Raw genomic sequence first — 6,012 nt, forward strand, 5'->3', positions numbered from 1 at the left:
TGGGAAAGATGTTTGTCCATGTGGGCAAGATCTTGCTCGTCCCGTCATCATGCGCGACCCTATCTTTTTACCGCTTCTCCCCCCTCAAGGGCCTACTCCTATTTGGCTCGGTGCCATGTCTGTCCTCCACCTTGGTCATTATCGTCACCACTCCTCGTCGGGCCCTTCCCCTTGGAGTTTCAGGAGCAATGGACATTCTTGGCATAGGCATTGGTAGAGGACGAAGTGTCGTTGTCCGTCGTGCTGCTGCCCGAGCAGGAGGAGGAGCCGATGATCCCCTCCATGCGATGGGCGGTACGAGTTTGCTCCCTCGCCAGCCATGTGATTCTCTCCTCTCTCGCCGCCCTTTGCATCGCCAACCTCTCGGACTCCCCGGGGCCGATGCAGAGCCCCGTCGCATTTTTGTGGCGACGTCGGCGGGTGTCCGTTTCTTCGGACGTGTACGAGTAGCGGATGGCATGGAGGGCCATGTCGTCGTTGTTGGTGGGTGGCAGCGGCACCGACATGGATCTACAAGGCCCGCACTTGGAGCGACTAGTGGCTACCTCACTCCATCCTCTTCCTTGCACGCAGATACGCACGGGCCTCGGGCTGCGACTGCCTTGCAAGCACGAGCACCCAATGGCGCCTGGGAGGATGATGTCTACGACGCAACTTGTTCTTGTAGACTTGTGTTGGGCCTCCAAGCCCAAAGTTTTGTAGGACAGTAGCAATTTTCCCTCAAGTGGATGACCTAAGATTTATCAATCCGTGGGAGGCGTAGGATGAAGATGATCTCTCTCAAACAACCCTGCAACCAAATAATAAAAAGTCTCTTGTGTCCCCAACACACCAAATACAATGGTAATTTGTATAGGTGCACTAGTTCGGGGAAGAGATGGTGATACAAGTGTAATATGGATAGTAGATATTGATTTTTATAATAAGAACAATAAAAACAGCAAGGTAGCAATTGATAAAACGGAGCACAAACGGTATTGAAACGCTTGAAAATGAGGCCTAAGGTCCGTACTTTCGCTAGTGCAATCTCTCAACAATGCTAATATAATTGCATCATATAACCATCCCTCAAAGTGCGATGAAGAATCACTCCAAAGTTCCTATCTAGCGGAGAACATAAGAAGAAATTATTTGTAGGGTACGAAACCACCTCGAAGCTATTCTTTCTGATCGATCTATCCAAGAGTTCGTACTAAAATAACACCAAATAAGTTCAGATTCATAATACTCAATCCAACACAAAGAACCTCAAAGAGTGCCCCAAGATTTCTACCGGAGAAACAAAGACAAGAACGTGCATCAACCCCTATGCATAGATTACCCCAATGTCACCTCGGGAATCCGCGAGTTGAGTGTCAAAACATATATCAAGTGAATCAATATGATACCCCATTGTCACCACGGGTATTCATAGCAAGACATACGTAAAGTGTTTTCAAATCCATAAAAGTATTCAATCCGATAAAACGAAGTCTCAAAGGGAAAACTCAATTCATCACAACATGATAGAGAGGGGAAAACACCATATGATCCTACTATATTAACAAAGCCCGTGATACATCAAGATCGTGTCATCTCAAGAACACGAGAGAGAGAGAGAGAGAGAGAGATTAAACTCATAGCTACTGGTATAAACCCTCAGCCCCGAGGGTGGACTACTCCCTCCTCATCGTGGTGGCCGTCGGGATGATGAAGATGGCCACCGGTGATGATTCCCCCCTCTGGCGGAGTGTCGGAACAAGGTCTAGATTGGTTTCTCGTGGCTACAGAGCCTTGCGGCGGCGAAACTTCTGATCTAGGGTTACCCCCAGGGTTTTTGGAATATTTGAGAATTTATAGGGTGAAGAGGCGGTGCGGGAGGCCACCAAGGTGGGAACAACCCACCGGGGTGTGCCTGGGCCCCCAGGCGCCCCCTGGTGGGTTGTGCCCCCTCGGGGCACCCCCCAGGTGCTGCTCTGGCCCATTGGATGTCTTTTAGTCCATAAAAAAATCCACAAAAGTTTTCGCGGTGTTTGGACTCCGTTTGATATTAATTTCCTGCGATGTAAAAAACAAGCAAAAAACAACAACTGGCATTGGGCACTGGGTCAATAGGTTAGTCCCAAAAAAAGATATAAAGTCACTATAAAAGGATTGTAACACATCCAAGAATGATAATATAACAACATGAATACTTCATAAATTATAGATACGCTGGAGACGTATGAGCATGCCCAAGCTTAATTCCTACTCGTCCTCGAGTAGGTAAATGATAAAAGAAATAATTTATGAAGTGTGAATGCTAGAAAAGTGCATAAGTTTGATCAATGATAATTTTAATCACTTTCCCTAGCATCATAACATCAACTCTTTCTCATAAAACTCATCATGACAAAGTAGCAACCAATTCACATGTTAAGATTCAAACAATGAATTCTCTTGAAACTCAATAACCTATATTCTTAGTCACCAAAAAATTGCAATTCAACTTATTCAACAGAGTCTAAGTAAGAGCTCCACATACTCAACCATCATATAGTCTTGTATGATTGCTAACACTCACCGCACACACATGAGCAAAACGTTTCAACCGGACACATAGAAAGATAGGGGTTTATAATTTTGCCTCCCAACGTTTTCACCTCAAGGGTGATGTCAACAATAATAACTCATGCTACCCATATCCAACTGGATATATGTTCCTAAATCTTTCCTCACCACATCATGCTTGCCAACAGAGAAAAACAAAAAGGAATAGAGAGAAAACCTTTGACTCTTGCATCAAAGTAAATACATAAAAGTAAAAGGTAGGCCCTTCGCAGAGGGAAGCAGAGGTTGTCATGCGCTTTTTGTTTGTATGCTCAATCCCTTAGTGCAAAATAACATCACGTTATATTGCCCCTTATGATAGCAACCTTTATTATGAAGTATGTCGCTTTTATTCTTTGCCATCACAAGTTCGTACGATGCTCAATTTTATCTTACATTAAATGATCTAACACTTTTAGAAGCAATTTTTATTGCCTTATTGCACCGATGACAACTTACTTGAAGGATCTTACTCCTTAGATAGGTATGGCAGACTCTTGAAAATAAGATTTGTGTTTAAGGGTTTTTGGATGCACAGGTAGTATCTCTACTTGGTGCGGAATTTTCGGCTAGCAAAGATGGGGGGCAAGCACCACAAGTTGAAGGATATATGAAAATATAACTTCTGTGTGAATATGAACAAACATAAATCATTATGTTGTCTTCCTTGTCCAACGTCAACAATTTTGGCATATAATATTTTGATGGGGGCTCACAATCACAAAAGATTTCCAAGATAGTGTATTTGCATGTGAAAGTTCTCTTCCTTCTACTAATCATTCATGAATTGCTTGTATGACCAATATTGTGATTGTCAAGCTTCAAAAGTTTTCACTTTCTAAACCCAATGTGAAGCTACCACTAGGCATGATATGAACATATAATTTCAGCTTCATTATATTCAATTTATTCAACAATTTACTCATAGGATATAAGTGAAGCACAAGAGTAAATGACAAGCTACTCCAAAAAGATAAAAGTGAAGATCAGACGAGTAGTTATGTAAATAAGTAGCTAATTGTGGACTCTCTCTTATTTAAGAACTTTCAGATCTAAGTATTTTATATAAACAACAAGAAAAACAAAATAAAATGAAATTCTAAGAATAGCACACATCATGTCAAGAAGCAAAAACTTAGGCTCAACCGATACTAAACGATAATTGTTGAAGAACAAAGGTGGGATGCCTACCGGGGCATCCCCAAGATCAGATGCTTGAGACTTCTTGAAATATTATCTTGGGATGCCTTGGGCATCCCCAAGCTTGAGCTTTTGTGTCTCCTTAATTCCTTTTATATCACGGTTTCGCTAAATCTTAAAAATTTCATCCACGCAAAACTCAATAAGAACTCGTGAGATAAGTTAGTATAAACCAATGCAAAAACTTTATCATTTCTACTGCAGCAAATCACTAAAATTATTATTCAACATTGCATACTAAATGCCTCTTCATATTTAATACTCCCATCCTTAAATAGAATTATTAAACAAGCAAACATATGCAAACAATGCAAACATAATAGCAATCTGCCAAAACAGTACAGTCTGTAAAGAATGCAGGAGTATCAATACTTCTTTAACTCCAAAAATTACGAAATTTTACCACACTGTAGAAAATTTATCAGAGCTTATTGTGCAAAAAAAATTCAGCATTTTATCACATTCTGAATTTTCTAGGGAATTTTTGCAACAACAATAAACTTTCTGTTTTGAAACAGCAACAGGTAGACTTGCAAAATAAGCATGGTAAAGGCTATCCTTGACATTTTTATTGAAGTAAAAGATGCAAAACATTATTATAAATAACAGCAAGAAAATCCTAACAAAATAAATTGACGCTCCAAGTAAAACACATATCATGTGACGAATGAAAACATAGCTCCAAGTGAGGTTACCGATAATGTTGGAGACAAAAGATGGGATGCCCTCCGGGGCATCCCCAAGCTTAGTTGCTTGGATCTTCCTTGAATATTACCTTGTGGTGCCTTGGGAATCCCCATGCTTAGGGTATTGTCACTCCTTATTCTCCTCATATCGACATCTCACCCAAAGCTTGAAAAATTCAATCACACAAACGGAACTTCGTGAGATAGGTTAGTGTGATAAGGTACTGTCAAAGACAAGATTCATAATTGTTCCCACACCATGCCTACTGTAGCATATAATTTCAAAATTTTATATTGAGCAATATAAGCCATAGAAACTAGAAAACAAGCAAACTATGCATTGAAAATAGAATCTGTCAAAAACAGAACAGTCTGTAATGATCTGAACAACAACCTACTTCTGCTACTCCAAAAATTCTGAAAAATTAGGATAACCTGGGAAATTTGTATATCAATCATCTGTAAACAAATCAAGAATTTATCACGTTCCAGAAGAGCAGTTCAATTCTGTTTCTGGAAGTAAAAGTTTCTGTTTTTGCACAGAATCAAATCAACTATCATCCACACTATCCCAAAGGCTTTACTTGGAACTTTATTGAAACAAAGGCTATAAAACATGATTACTGCACTAGCTTAATCATGTAATCACACAAAAACAATAGGTAAAGGTGTTGGGTTGTCTCCCAACAAGCGCTTTTCTTTAATGCCTTTTTCGCTAGGCATGATGATTTCAATGATGCTCACATAAAAGAAAAGAATTGAAGCACAAAGAGAGCATCATGAAGCATATGACTAGCACATTTAAGTCTAACACACTTCCTATGCATAGGGATTTTGTGAGAAAATAACTTTTGGGAGCAAGAATCAACTAGCATTGGAAGGCAAAACAAATGCAACTTCAAGATTTTCAACACATAGAGAGGAAACTTGATATTATTGCAATACCTACAAGCATATGTTCCTCTCTGATAATAATTTTCAGTAGCATCATGAATGAATTCAACAATATAGCTATCACATAAAGCATTCTTTTCATGATGCATAAGCATATAAATTACATAAGCAAATTTATTCTCATCAATAGTAGTGGGAGCAAACTCAACAAAATAACTATCATGTGATTGAAATTAAAATCATGATGACAATTTTCATGGTTATCTTTATTCTTTATAGCATACATGTCATTAATATAATCATCATAAATAGGACTTTGTTATCATAGTCAATTGGAACCTCTTCCAAAGTAGTGGATTCATCATTAAATAAAGGCAGGACCTCTCCAAATCCACTTTCATCATTATAATCATCATAAATAGGAGGCATGCAATCATTATATCTAACAAATTTGCAAATAAAATCTTGGGGGACTAAAACTATCATCTTCATCACCCCAAGCTTATGGCTTTGCATATCGTTAGCATCATGGATATTCAAAGAGTTCATACCAACAACATTGCAATCATGCTCATCACTCAAAGAATTTTTTTCAAACATTTTATAGAATTCTTCTTCTACCAATTGAGCACAATTTTCCTTTCCATCATTTTCATGAAATACA

Source organism: Triticum dicoccoides, chromosome 5B (assembly GCF_002162155.2).
Source record: "Triticum dicoccoides isolate Atlit2015 ecotype Zavitan chromosome 5B, WEW_v2.0, whole genome shotgun sequence".
Classification (NCBI taxonomy): domain Eukaryota; kingdom Viridiplantae; phylum Streptophyta; class Magnoliopsida; order Poales; family Poaceae; genus Triticum; species Triticum dicoccoides.